Source organism: Tursiops truncatus, chromosome 2 (assembly GCF_011762595.2).
Source record: "Tursiops truncatus isolate mTurTru1 chromosome 2, mTurTru1.mat.Y, whole genome shotgun sequence".
NCBI lineage: Eukaryota > Metazoa > Chordata > Mammalia > Artiodactyla > Delphinidae > Tursiops > Tursiops truncatus.
The window spans coordinates 174110204-174125037 of record NC_047035.1 but is presented as its reverse complement, the minus strand read 5'-3'; the positions used below and the strand labels follow the sequence as shown (position 1 = coordinate 174125037).

General features: G+C 45.9%; 1 protein-coding gene across 21 annotated transcripts in view; it reads left to right on the top strand.

Annotated features, from left to right (window-relative positions):
- Positions 1–14834, top strand: part of SVIL (supervillin) — a 236585-nt gene that overhangs the window by 125976 nt on the left and 95775 nt on the right. For all 21 annotated transcript variants that reach the window (XM_073801745.1, XM_073801739.1, XM_073801744.1 and 18 more), the window contains one exon: positions 9268–9325. The gene's annotated coding sequence lies outside the window, so the exon portion shown is untranslated. The remainder of the gene's footprint in view (positions 1–9267; positions 9326–14834) is intronic.

Genomic DNA, 14834 nt, shown 5'->3' with positions numbered 1-14834 from the left:
TTTTATACAGTAAACACCTAAGTGTCTGTTTATTCATCACATCACCACGTAAGGGCCCTTTGTGTGTTGGTGCCCTAACGGGTCAGAAACATCCTTGGTGTCTCCCCGACCCAGGTCAGCATCCGTCTTTGGTCCCCTGCCCTTCGGGGGAACTGTGCCCTGGACGTCCAGCACCTGCCTACATCTTGTGTCTGTCTGTGCTTTACCTACAGTGTACATTTTTAAAAATTGTGGTAAAATATATGTAACACAAAATTTAACGCTTTAACCCTTTTTAAAAATTTATTTTATTTTTTTAAATTTTATTTTTGGCTGCGTTGGGTCTTCGTTGCTGCGCGCGAGCTTTCTCTAGTTGCGGCGAGCGGGGGCTACTTTTTTTCGTTGCGGTGCGCGGGCTTCTCATTGCGGTGGCTTCTCCTGTTGCAGAGCACGGGCTCTAGGTGCTCGGGGTTCATTAGTTGTGGCACGTGGGCTCAGTAGCTGTGGCTCACGGGCTCAGTAGTTGTGGCGCACGGGCTTAGTTGCTCCGCAGCATGTGGGATCTCCCCAGACCAGGGCTTGAACATGTGTCCCCTGCATTGGCAGGCGGATTCTTAACCACTGCGCCACCAGGGAAGTCCCCCACTTTAACCATTTTGAAGGGCACCGTTCAATGGCCTTAAGCACATTCACATTGTACAGCCATCGTCACCATCCACCTCCAGGGCTTGCTTTCTTCCCCAACTGAATTTGTTCCATTAAACGCGAACTCCCCAGCATCCTCTCCCCGTAGCTCCTGGTGACCACACTCTCCTTTCTGTGTCTATAAACTTGACTCTTCTGCTTCTCCCTCTTCTCTGTGGCATCATGCAAGGTTTGTCCTTTTGTGTCTGGCTTGTTTCATTGAACATGAGGTCTTCAAGGTTCATCTATGACACATGTTCATAGCATGTGTCAGAATGCCGTTTTTTAAGGCTGAATAATCATATGCCACTGTCTGTATATCTTAAACACGAAACTGCCCTTTGTCTGTTTTTCTCTCGCTCTGAGAAACAGTGGATTATCCTCTCTAAGCTCGTTGGATCGTTTTCCAGCAAGATTCACTAGCTATAGATTCAAAATCGGCCAGAAGTTCAGATGATTAAATTCTCACAACAAATGTTAACATTACTTGTTTGAACGTTTAGTGTAGAGCGTTAATAAGTCTTTTGAAGGATTGCAATAGGCCTTTTCTTTAAAAAAGAATTCTGGAATGTGGCAAGACCGGGCATGTTTCTTTCAACACATCTGATAAAGAGATATCTTTGAGTGGTAATATTTCTTATTGTTGAAAGTACTTTTGCCTTTTCATCTCTGCATACGTGGCCTGTATTAAATTACCTTACATAATCACACAACACCCAATTTTATTTGCAGACTTGCCCTAAATATTACCACTAACGAAAATTTACAGAGCATTTCACAGTGCACACTAAAATGAGGCATCTGGAATGCATGAATAACCAGTATGTGATAAAAGGGAAATGAAAGGGACCCAACGGTCTCCCCGCTGATGGGATTACCTCATGGCCGGCAATTCTGCCCCAGATTAAGAGTCTGTGCACATACATAAAATCCACTAAAGAAAATGAGAATAGCGTTTACAGCTGCTGCTGGCGTGCAGAATGCTCCTTTCGGAGGCTGTAAACATATATCCTTCACTGTGGAATGTCAGCCCAGCCATCGACCTTAGTAGCTTACGGTAGATTTCGTTAAAATCGTGTGGCAGGTCTTAATTTTAGGAATGCACTGGTAACTCACAACAGTGTGTATTCGGACAGTTGTTAGTCATTGCACACCGGCCCGTGTTGCCTTAGATTTCAGGTCACTTTCCTGTGGTCTGGGGCTGCCCCAGTTGCAATTCAGGGAGCACAGTGAGAGACGCAGGGTGCGGTCACACAGCCCGGTGCCGTATGCCTGCAGGTCTTTTCAGTATGTAGATCCCTGCGTGGATTAAATAACACGTTCCAGCGTTCAGGGTGCCTGCGCATCATTTTCTCACTGAGTCATGACCTCGCCTCTGTATTTCCCTCTTTGATTTTATTTTGGCTGTCTGCCCAGCGAATGGCTGATCTGCCTTTAGAGATGCGTTTTAAAGGGTCAATCTAGGCTTGCATATTTCTCCCAGATCACACCGTGTCTGTTTTCTCATCTGCAGGGGGCGATACTAGTAGGATCTCCTAGGGAGAACCACATGAGTTAGCGCCCTAGAGCAGGGATGCCCAACCCCCGGGTCATGGACCGGTAGCAGTCCCTGGCCTGTTAGGAACCGGGCCGCACAGCAGGAGGTGAGTGGTGGGTGAGCGAGCGAAGCTTCATCTCTATCCACAGCCGCTCCCCGTCGCTCGCGTTACCGCCTCCTGTCAGCACTATGGTGAGTTGTATAATTACTTCGTTATATATTACAGTGTAATAATAATAGAAATAAAGTGCACGATAAATGCGCTTGAATCATCCCGAAACCTTCCCCCACCCCCCGACTCCGGTCAAGGAAAAATTGTCTTCCACGAAACCAAAAAGGTTGGGGACCGCTGCCCTAGAGCACTCAGCACTGCGCCCACCCCACCATGCTGTCAGCATGCTGGCCAGGTCTTCCCAGCTTCTGCCCATCATCCCACCGGGTATGGTAGAAAAATGGCTCGTTGCCAGTTGCGGTACGTGGCTCTTTCCCTCTTCACTGGCTTTGTTTCCATTTCGTCCACCGTGGTGATGACTCCCAAAGAACAGCTGCCCCTTGTCCTGCGGGGATGCGTGGATGTCCTCAGCTAGAACCCGCCACAGGGCCGCCGGCCCCGGTCTAGCCACAGCCATGACCACGCAGCACACTCCCTCAGGGTTTAACACCTTGATCCTTTGTCATCCAACACCTTATCTTTGGACCTTGGCAATGGAGGAGGTGACCCTTCTTACCTGGCCTCCTAGTGACATTGTCCACGGCTGTACAACAAGAATCATCTCCCTGGGTTCTCCCATTACGAGACATCCCTGGAGAATCTTTGACCTTTTCTTCCCGTCTCTCCCCCAGCACCCATATTCTTGCTTCCCGCAATAGCCCCACATTTCAGGAAAGACAAGACGACTTCAGAAGGAGTCTCAAGGAGGGCCCCCCGGGGTCAAGTTTGAGAAAGCCTGTGTTGCGTGTCGTTGAGGGCGTTGGCCAGTCTCTGGCTCAGCTTCATTTATAGCCAAGAAATGCTTACAGGAGGCTTAGAAGGAATGGGCGGTTTGACCTCGTGCCATCGGCCCATGGGCACGCTTCCCATCATGATTTTGCCCTGGATTTTTAGGCCAGCTCTAAGCCTTGGGATCTCAGAAGGACCTATTACCTTCATCTTTATTTGTGCTTAATTGTTTTGGTAATTATAGAAGCCATTCATGCCTATTGTGGAAACTTTGGAAATAGAGAGGGGAAAACATGGAGAGAGTTATCTCTGAGTTGGGAGATAATTAATGCTTTGGGATGTTTATTGTCTTTCTGATAATGTCTGTGTGTGTGTGTATCTCACATTTCATGAAAAGGGTTCGGATCACCAGTGGAGTTTCAGATCTGCTTTTCTTGTGTAATTTGTTTACCCATTCTCCACGGCCCCGTGTGGGCTGGTTCCAGCGTTATACGTGTATAAACACAACGGCGGTAACTATCCTTCTCCTCCTTCCTTGGGTACATTTCCAGAAGTAGAATTCCTGACTCACTGTTTTATACACTCTTCAAAGTTGCTAATAACATCTGTACCTTGTCCTTCTGCCATAAGGTGAGGGCCTTGGGAAGGGGAGAAGAAATCAGAGACTTACCAGCCGCCTGCTTGGTTCGTGACACCCACCCACAGCAGGCACATTGGCTTCCGTCTTTGCTTTGGGTCTCAGATATGCCCTAGTTACTCATGTCTGGAGTCAACAGCCCTGGTCTCGATGAACATCTGTAGCACCAAAACCAGACCAGGAAATCGTGTGAGATTTGTAAAAAGCAGGCAGCAGCTGGCTTGCCTCCTCTTCTTGGGGTCAGACTCATCTTTTTGCCCATTAAGGCAACCCGGGCTCTTGGGCTGGGGGACACCATGACGTCAGTCCAGGACGAGTTTATAGCAGTGGCCCCCGTTCTTTTGTGCCCAGGCTAATGTGGGACTCGTCCTGGGGAGAGTGAGAGGGTGTGGACTTCCAGCCTGGCATTGCCACACCACGAGCTGTGTGATCCTGAGAGAGTACTCTAACATTGTGCAAAAAGAAAGGCAGGTGTGGAAATGTCAACTGGTGCAGCCACTGCGGAGAACAGCATGGAGCGTCCTCAGAAAACTAAAAATAGAGCTACCCTGCGATCCTGCAATCCCACTCCTGGGCATATATCTGGACAAAACTGTAATTTAAAAAGATACATGCATCGCCGTGTTCTTAGTAGCTCTATTTACAATAGCCAAGACACGGAAACAACCTAAACGTCCGTCAACAGAGGAATGGAGAAAGTGAGGCCCTCACTGCCTCTAAGATTAACGACACAGGCAGATACAGGGAGTCGTTCTTACTTAAAGGAGCAGAGACTCCCAGGCAAAACAATGGAGCAGACGTAGTTTCTTCAGCCAGTGGTGCTGGGACAACTGGACATTCACGTGTAAAAAAAAAAAAGAATCTAGACACAGACCTTACACCCGGCATGGAAAATAACTCAAAATGGATCATAAACGTAAATGTAAAACACAAAACTATAAAACTGCCAGAAGATAACCTAGGAGAGAACCTCAGTGACCTTAGATGCAACACCAAAGACACGATCCGTGAAAAACATAATTGGTATGCTGAACATCATTAAAATTAAAAACTTCGGTTCTGGGAAAGACAATATCAAGAGAATTAGAAAAACCACAGACTGGGAGAAAATATTTGCAGAAGATGCATCTGATAAAGAACTGTTATCCAAAATATACAAAAGACTCTTAAAACTCAACAATAAGAAAACAAACAACTGAATAAAATTTGGGCCAAAGACCTGAACAGACACCTCACCAAGGAATAGATACAGATGGCAAATAAGCCCTTGACAAGATGCTCCACATCCCAGGTCATCAGGGAGATGGAAATGGAAGCAACAGTGAGACGCCACGACACACCCATCAGAGCGGCCAGAACCAGAGCACCGACAGCACGCGATGCTGGCGAGAGGCTGGGGAGCAACAGGAACGCTCGTCGCTGCTGGGGGGGGGCGCAGTGGTGCAGCCGCTCTGGAAGACAGCTCGGGAGCTCCTTACAAAACTACACACTCTCTTACCGTAAAATCCAACAATTACACTCCTTGGTATTTACCCAAAGGAGCTGAAAATGTATAGCCTACGCGGAAACCTACAGTGGGTGTTTAGAGTAGCTTTATTCATAATTGCCAAAACTTGGAAGCAACCAAGATGTCTTTCAGTAGGCAAATGGAGAAATAAACTGTGCTACATCCAGTTATAATCCAGAATATTATTCAGCACTAAAAAGAAATGAGCTGGGCTTCCCTGGTGGCGCAGTGGTTGAGAGTCCGCCTGCCGATGCAGGGGACACGGGTTCATGCCCCGGTCCGGGAAGATCCCACATGCTGCGGAGCGGCTATGCCCATGAGCCATAGCCTCTGAGCCTGTGCGTCCGGAGCCTGTGCTCCGCAACGGAAGAGTTCGCAACGGTGAGAGGCCCGCGTACCGCAAAAAAAAAAAAAAGAACTGAGCTGTTAAGCCATGAAGAGCCGCGGAGCACCTAAGTGCATACTACGTACGAAGTGAAAGAAGCCGATCTGAAAGGCTACGTACTGCATGATTCCAACTCTGTGACATTCTGGAAAAGGCAGAACTATGGAGACATAAAAACATCAGTGGTCTCCAAGGGAGGGAGATGAATAGGCAGAGTGCAGAGGATTTTGAGGGCAGAGAAAATGATGGGTACGTGTCATTGTATGTTTGTCCAAGCTCATAGAATGTACAACACCAAGAGTGAACCTTGCGGTTAAACTATGCTGATTATGATGTATCAGTGTTACCAAGGTTCACCCTTGGTAACATATAGCATCTGGTGGGAGATGTCGAAGATGGGGAGGGCTGTGCACGTGTGGGGTGGGGAGTATGTGAGAACTTCGCTTTTGTAGTAAACCCAAACCTGCTCTAAAAAATGTCCTTAAAGCAGGTTTGGGTTTACTACAAAACTGAAGTTCTCACATCCTGGTGGAGCAGTGGTTAAGAATCCACCTGCCAATGCAGGAGACACAGGTTCGAGCCCTGGTCTGGGAAGATCCCACATGCCGGGAAGCAGTTAAGCCCGTGTGCCACGACTACTGAGCCTGAGCTCTAGAGCCCACGAACCACAACTACTGAGCCCGCGAGCCACAACTACTGAAGCCTGCATGCCACAACTACTGAGCCTGAGCTCTAGAGCCTACGAGCCACGACTACTGGGCCCATGAGCCACAACTACTGAGCCCACGAGCCACAACTACTGAAGCCCGTGCACCACAACTACTGAGCCTGCGAGCCACAACTGCTGAAGCCTGCGCACCTAGAGCCCGTGCTCTGCAACAAGAGAAGCCACCGCAATGAGAAGCCCACGCACCAGAACGAAGACCCAATGCAGCCAAAAATAAATAATAAATTTAAAAATGTTTTTTTAAAAAGTAAAATAAACAGGGTCAGTAGAATAAGTAATTCTTAAGAGCTTCTGTCTCCAATTAAAATTTTTGAACCTCTAGTAATATCTGTCCGTCCTTTTCCCACAATTTCACTCATATGTTGTTCATAATCTTAAGTCTTAACTATGGGATTTTGGCTCCCTGTTCGGTAAAGTATTTCATTGAACTTAGCCAAAGCCAGGCTCGGAGCGGCCTGGGAATAGTTAGGAGTCTTCCCTTCTTCCCAGCACATTGAGAGGCTTTGTATGGTTTTGTTTTTATTTGTCTGTTTCTTTTTAAGGCAGGGAGGAGTTGTCCTGACTCTCCCCATGGTAGTTAGGTTACGGCATTGTCTCCTAAGCGGAAGCTGTGATTTGCCCATGGCTTTGAAGTAGTAACCTCATAAATGTCCCATCCCTGGAATCCAGTCTATTTCAGCATCCACAGGCCTAATTTCTGCTTGTAATCTGATTACGGGGTTTGAGCTCTTCTAGCCTGCAGTCTCTTGCTTTGCGTTTACTATACTGTCAAGGACACCAGTGCCTGACTGCTGTAGCCCTGCGCTGGGAAAAGCTCAACCTAGTTTTGCTCAGACAGGCCTCAGGCCGTGGCTGGTTGAGAATTAGCTGTGGAGCAGGCTCTGTCCCTGAACTTTCTGTGTGCAACCATGTTCAGAAGCCCAGGGATTTCTAGCTACTTGGGAGCTTTCAAGTTCTCTGAGAAACAAGGTAAGGCGAGAGAAATGCAAAATGCACTGAAGTGTCTATTTCATAACGTCGGGAGCGTCTTGCATCCTCCATCTCATCTCGGATGCCCCTGTTACACGGTTCTGTGGTTTTCTCAAAGGATACCTTAAATGTCTCATTGACTTTATAAGTTAGCTTATCTTGCGATTGCTGAGAAACATGACTTCTTTTTTTCTGTTGTAAGTTAAAGATATTGCTGAGCCACTAAAGCCTTTATGGAGGAAACACTGCAGATTAAATTGGAATGCCCACACTTTGGATTAAGTTCTGGATGTGCTGTACTTTCGCTAAAATATTTTTCTAAACCAAATGTTATATCTACTAAATTATTTCCAGTAGGCAGTGGTGGTTGTCTTTTTACGAAATCTTCATGGGAGACTGTTTGGAACAAAATGTTGTCTTTTTAGTGGCTTCCTTTTGAGCCCAGAGGAAAAGATGTGCTTTCAATGTAACTACTGAAGTGACATCTCAGATTCAGTTCACTGACTGAACCAAAAGGAGACGCTTAGGTTATCTTGAAGGACACATTGGAAATTCAGCCATTGCCTATAAAAGCCTTTTCGAGCCCAAATGCACGATTAGGAAGTGATTTGAACAGTTGGGGCATCAGATGCAGGAATTTTCTTCTACAGTATTTGATAGCTTTTTTTTTTTTTACATCTTTATTGGAGTATAATTGCTTCGCAATGCTGTGCTAGTTTCTGTTGTACAGCAAAGTGAATCAGTTATACACATACATATGTCCCCATATCCCCTTCCCCTTGAACCTCCCTCCCACCCTCCCTATCCCACCCCTCTAGGTCGACACAAAGCACCACGCTGATCTCCCTGTGCTTTGATAGCTTTTCGAACTGAGTTCTCTTTTTCTAAATGTGACACAAAGATATTTGTGTAATTAGCAGAAAAGCCTAGATGTTTAACTGGCAATATACATTTCATTTTATTGTATTTCTCTAGTTGGTCGGAATTTCCAAATTCCGGGATTCAGGGTGTATTTTAATGACTAACGACATGTCGGCATCTGGTATATCTTGTACCTCCTTTTCCTCAAGCTTCTGCCCCCAAATATTAAACAGTAAAAGGAATTTCCACGGGGGAAAGAATTTCCGTAAGTGGTCTAATTGTGGTTTTCTGGGTGGACAAACGGTTGCTCTATGCCAAAACTTGTAAAACAGATTACTTACCCAAGGCTGGCTGTGCATTTGTCTGTGCCTGGTTTTCATTAACCAACTCACTCAGTGTGTGTTTTTGCCGGATGGGATTGTTACCAGCTGTCTTTACATAATATATGTCTTGTCTTCAAAAATAAATAAGTGGCGAATTCGATGTATTGTTATTATTTAGATCTTAATGAAGGCAATAAAAACACACCTGAAGTATTCCCGCCCCCCGTTCATCAACCCCTCACGTGCCCCCCACCATGCATTCTTTAAAAGCATCTCAAATATATCAGGCAGTGATGACTTTCAACCTTCCTGGTCACCTGGACCAAAATTGTTCAATTTTTTTCGCTCCTTTTTTTTTTTTTTTTCCTGAGGATAATATCCATGTTTTTCAGTATTTAATTGCTTTGAGTTACTCTTGTAGCCATAGAGAATTTAAATGATAGCATTGAACTATGTCAGAATTTTTTTTTTTTTAACCCATGGAGTATCTTGGCTACTATTAACCAAAACCAAAAAAACTTGCCTAAGTAAAATGTATGTGGTGGAATTTGATTCATAAAGGTGTCCTTTTTGTATTCACATTTCTGGTTCATGGTTTCCTTTTTCTTAAATGCTCTCAAAGGGAGGCTGAAGAATTTTTTTTCCCATTGGAGTGTTTTCTTTTGGTCTTAACTGACTGTGTGGGTATTTCAATCTTATATTATTTCTTTCCCCTTAGATTTGAACAAGAAAAACTTAAGCCTTGCTGGATTCCCGCGTCAAAGAATAGTTCCAAGGTAAAGTAGTCTTTGCTCAAGGGATCTTAAGTTTTGAAGATTTGTAAGAGCTTTTGAAATTATTCTCCTACGTTCCTAATTCATGAGTTTTAAATGTTTGAAAAAAAAAGTGTTTTTTCCCCAGAGTTTGACTCGTTAAAACACGCGAAGCGAGCTGACTTAGTACACGCAGGTAGCAAAGATTCTTTGTGTGTTTAATGCTTTTTATGGGAACTATTTGCAAAACCGGCTATTGGTATCTCTATAATTACAAACTTGTCAAGGGCTATTATCTTTTCTGTCTCACACCTGCCTCTAAGCATGGGATGTCCTTGTCGCAGTCTGTCCCTCGAGTAAGGGAGCTCTTCATTTTTTAAGAAAGGATCTAGCCTGTTCCTCCTCTCTCTCTCCCTTCCTTCTGCCCTTTCTTCTCCCCTTACTTCCCTCCCTCCACCCATCCACCCACTCCCCTGTCCAGATGAGTTCTTGCTGCCTGGTCTCTTAACCTTTCTGCACTTCAGTTCCATTGGCTGCAGGATGTTATGGGTGCTAATTTCATTTACCTGATGTGCTAATTTGATTTACCTGATGCAGTACATCATAACTGATATGAGATAATACAAAACTTAAAGTTGGTACCAAACAAGGCAGCTGTATCTCAGATGCCTCCTAGTACATCGCTGTCCCTAACAGGTTTTGAGATTTTCAGGTAGAGGCACAAAATAATTATCTCTTACACAGCCAGGTGTGGCTTTCAACATACACTTTATTATGCTAGAAGAACCCAACCCAGATCTACCCCTCATTCCACATGGATGCGCTTGTTACGTAAGACATCGTTTCTTTACTTAAAAAGTCTGTATTTCAGTAGCATCGGGATAAACAGTTGTGTTACCACTGTCCTTGTCAGGCTGGGCCTGGCTCTGCATTTGAAAATGTTAGCATTGGCCTTGTGAACGCACCGGACGGGGTAAAGCTTTGATGAATTGCGTGCGCATCTTAGCGTCAGGTGGGGAGGCAGAGTTATCAGTAAGGTTGTCTTACTTGACTCATGAAATCTCACTCTTGTGGGGCTTGACACAATCTCCCGTATTTCTCATCTTCTCCATCTTTTTAATAGAAGCTAAGGCTTATGTCTTAGTTCGTCCAGGCTACCGTTGACTGGGTGGCTGATAAACAGTAGAAATTTATTTCTCACATCCAGAGGCTGGAAGTCGAAGATCAGGGTGCACCGTGGTGGGGTGAGGGTCCGCTTCCGGGTTGCCCACTGCTGATTTCTTGTATCTGCTCTTAGTGGAATGGGCCAGGGAGCTCTCTGGGTTTCTTTTTATAAGGGCGCTAATCTCTTTCATGAGGGCTCCACCGTCATGACCTAATCACCTTCCAAAGGCCCCACCTCCTAATATTATCACCTTTGGGTGTCAGGATTTCAACCTACAGATTTGAGGGAACATAAACATTCAGACCACAGCAGCTTCATTCCCGATACGTCTCTAGCAGGTTGGTTTGGCTGTAATAGACCTAATAAGTGACTAAGAGAATGGAACAATAGGAAGGGAGTTGGGAAGGAGAAGTATGAACTATGAATGCAGGTCAGTCACTCCAGTGGAGAGGGACTCAGAGGACACTGCCGTTCTAAAACGGTGTTATTTCATGTGTACCTATTAAAACAGTGGCCCCCTTGCTATGCTCCTAAGTGTAAACTGGGCTGGAAATACAAGAACCTGCCTCCTTCAAAGAAATCTAGTCACCCAGACACCAGAGGTGAGAATATGAGGTAATGGATTTCATCTATCTTGTAACTTAAACTGCAATAGAAGAGTGAGCAGATGTCGGGGAGCCCTTCACTGTGTGGATACTGAACAGTTACTGTAATACCGTATCCCACGTTGTGTAAAAGATAGGAGGTAATGACAGCAGAATATCCTGCTCTCACTTTAATAAAATTTCCCCTTGTTGCTATTGCTGGGCATTTAAGTAGGTTAATGGGACACATTAAAAAAAAATTATCGTGGAAGCAAAGGGCAAGCTCTTTTTAGATTACTGAAGCAGATGGAAAGAGCTAGAAGCATGAAAATAATTAGTCATGAGGAGTGAGCTCCATTTCAGAGCAGATGAAGGTAAATAAGACACATTAAAGGTGTTTCTTCACACTAGAAGCTTTTTAAATTATAATTCCAAAAAATGAAGACTGTAGCATGTCTTCATTATATATGGAGAGAGAGTTTCATGCTGAAATAGAGGATCCCACCTGGAGCTGTGGAAACCCACCAAGACCCACAGAGGTTGTCCAGGCAGAGACCCCTGATCCCCGAGTGGGTGACGACGAGGAAGATTGCAAGCCAGCATCCGAAGCTTAGGTTTGGAGTCACCAGTTGTGTGAGCTGAGGATGGGCCCCACCAGTGAGGCTGCTCTGGGTGCCTCTGATTCAGAAAAGCAAGAGGACGTGCTGTCAGGGCTTTGGGGTAGGGGCGGCCTTTGTAAGTGTCTCACCGGCCGTGGTGATCAGAAGGGGTGACTCATTCACGAAGAGTCCATACTTCTTTACCAGCGTGTCTTGCAAGCATTTTCACTGCTGCCTCATACCCTCGGGCGTCGAAAGTCCAGGGCAGAGACGTGACCTTTTTCAAAACCTGGTTCCACGTCGATTTGGGGGATCTTGTGTCAGTCACAGCTCTGTGACAATCTCAAGTCAGGGTCCTTGGTTCCGACCCATCCTCCTTATTCGTTCGACCTGCTCATCTGCTTCCTCAGAAGTTAGCAGCCGTTTGGTGAACATAGGGGAGAGAGGCAGCAGAAGCAAGAACAAAATGTGACGATGACATGTGGATTCCATAAGAAAAGTTTAGCTCGAAGATGGAGACTTGAAACATGGAATACTTCATATGCGGGCAGACATACACATATTTTCATCCGTGCATGCCAGGTGGGCAGAGGTAATAAGGAGAGATGTTTTCCCAATTATATGTTATTCTAAAGAAGAAAGGAGGAGAGGAAGAAAGGAAGGGAGGGAGGGAGAAAGCAAGCTTATAACTGATGTGATTGAATGCATGCCCTTCTAATTAGTCTCAGTATTTCTAACGCTCTTTGCCCCATCACATCAACAGTGTATAAGATGTATACGTAAAACACTTCAGAGCGAGTCACACTAGACATCTGAAATATTTTACTGGAGCCATTCCTTCCTTCATTCCCTATACGTTTATTGATTTTTAAAAAATATTCTTAAACATCAGTAATTTAAAGTGAGACACTTGTAATATGTTCTGTAAATAGGAAAACAGGATAACATGAGAGAAAATAACAGAGGTGCATAATATAGATTCGGCTCTGGTGGGACAGACACTGGGTCAGAGGGTTCTTTCTTAAGGAAACCACCTTAAACTGAGGCCCAGACCAGAAGCAGGACTCAGCCAGGATGGAAGGAAGCAGGAGAGGTGAGAATACAGGCGGAAACAGCATGTACAGTGAACCACGCGAGGAGGCCGGAGAGATTTTCCTAATGTGCTCTGGTTTTCCATTGGTTTCTGACCACATGTAATCCTTCCCATCGGCACAAACACATGTGTAGTTTGTTTCAAGAAAGTAAGTGCGTGTGAAGCCAGGGGTGTAGGGTGATGGCCTGTGAACCCCACTCTGTAGAAGTTCAGCAGAATGTTTAAGAAGGGGGTCGTTTCTTAGTCTTTATTAGCGGCTTCATTGAGCTTTTTGATGAGCAGATGAAAGGGGAAAACTAGAAACACACATGTTTATTTTTGAAGAGATGAGATAATACATTTGTACCCCGAGGTCAGTGGCCACAGGAGCTGGCTGTTTCAGGGGCTGCATCGTTTCATTGTAATACAGGATTTTTTCCCTGAGATTTTCATTTCCCAAAGACAGTACAGAACTTCATCCGGATATTCCAAGCATTTAAACAGTCAGTTAAAATAGCGTGCCATTCCTCAAGTAGGGTGCCTTTCTGCAGTTGTTTAAATGTTTCGGTTTAGACCACATCATACCTCTGAAAAAAACACTGAGAACTGCCACTGCATTGCGATTCACTCTTGAGAAGTCAGGGCTAATCCCAAGTGTCTGACCTCAGCAAGTGTCTTAGGATCTTCAAGCCAACTGGACTGTGGTTTACAAAGACTGCTCATTCTCAAGGCTCTTGACGTGAACGTGGCCCTCATCACCCATTCCCATTCCACATTTATAAGCAATAACGAAGGTTTGAGATGAGCTTGGCTCTAGGAAGATGGGATGGCCATATTTTGGAATGTGCAGGCGATCCTTGAAATTTAATTTAATTTACATATGGGATGTAGGTAATCCACGCGTTCCCTCACATGGCACGCACAGCGCTTCCTCAGTCTCCCCTCGGGCCTCTGTGGATACGCACCCCTGCCAGGCACAAGCACAGACAGGGGACCATCAACAGGGAAGGTCGGCTTCGCGCTGGGTGTGTTTGCAGACCTGTTGCCGCCTCTCCAGAGGTGATCGTGTCGCTGGGGAAGATGAGTTTCCTGTTTCCCTAGGTTCGTTTTCTTCCTGCGAGGCAGCAGCTCTGTCTCGCCGAGCTCCAGGCACGTCCCCACGGAGACCTTGAACTTGTGGGTACTGAGTCTTGGGGCGACGGCACACAGTGTAGGAGCCTGAGCGAGATGTGCGCCTCATGTACTGTTCTTGCCGCATGGGCAAAGCCTCGAACGGGTTCGTGATCCGGGAGCCGAGGCTGACAGTAGTTCCGGGGGTGTTGGGACTGGCTCGCACCCCTCTTCCCCAGCGAGTGTGCCCGCGTGCATAGGTCACTGAGCCACGGGAGAGCTGGAAGAGTGGCAGTGCCGGGGGAGGGGAGTGTTTACGCCACCAGCCAATGCTGCCCAACAGGTGCTTTGCGGGGCTGCGGGCAGGGTGGGCGGAGGAGGGAGTCGGCTGTTAAGCCTGCACCGGCACAGCGCTCAGGAGGTCACACCCCAGAGGGTCTTGTGAAGTTAGCTCCTACCCGGGATGGCTTCCTGTAGAAGGCAAGTGCGAGGCAAGTGCGAGGCAAGCGCTCAGTTCCTTTCTTCGTCTCCCCTTTTTGATTCTTGTTTTTCCCAGACAAGTTTTCATGAACCTTTCAGACCTCTTCACCATGCTTTGATTTCTTGTTTGTTTGAAGGCATTTGTTACTTTGATTTCAACCCAGAGGAAAGCATGTAGATCACCTAGACAAGTTGCTGATTTTCTGAGGAAGGCTGTAGCACAGAGAGGTTGAATGAGTAATCCAAGCTTGCACAGCTCTTGGTGACCCTTGAAGAGGTTGTCTGTCTGAACCAAGGCATCGGGCTCCCAGCGCAGCGATGTTTTCACTCCCCTAGGCCACGCCCCCGCCTATGCTGATGTAATTATTTAGCTGCACCCAAAAATCATATTAACAAAATCATAAATAATTGAAAAAAGGTACCAGTTAACGCCCCCAAATAGAACTTTTCACTTGTGATCTACACACACATGTTTAACTATGTATAACAGTAGCATAATTTTTACGTTCTGCACTGTTTTGGT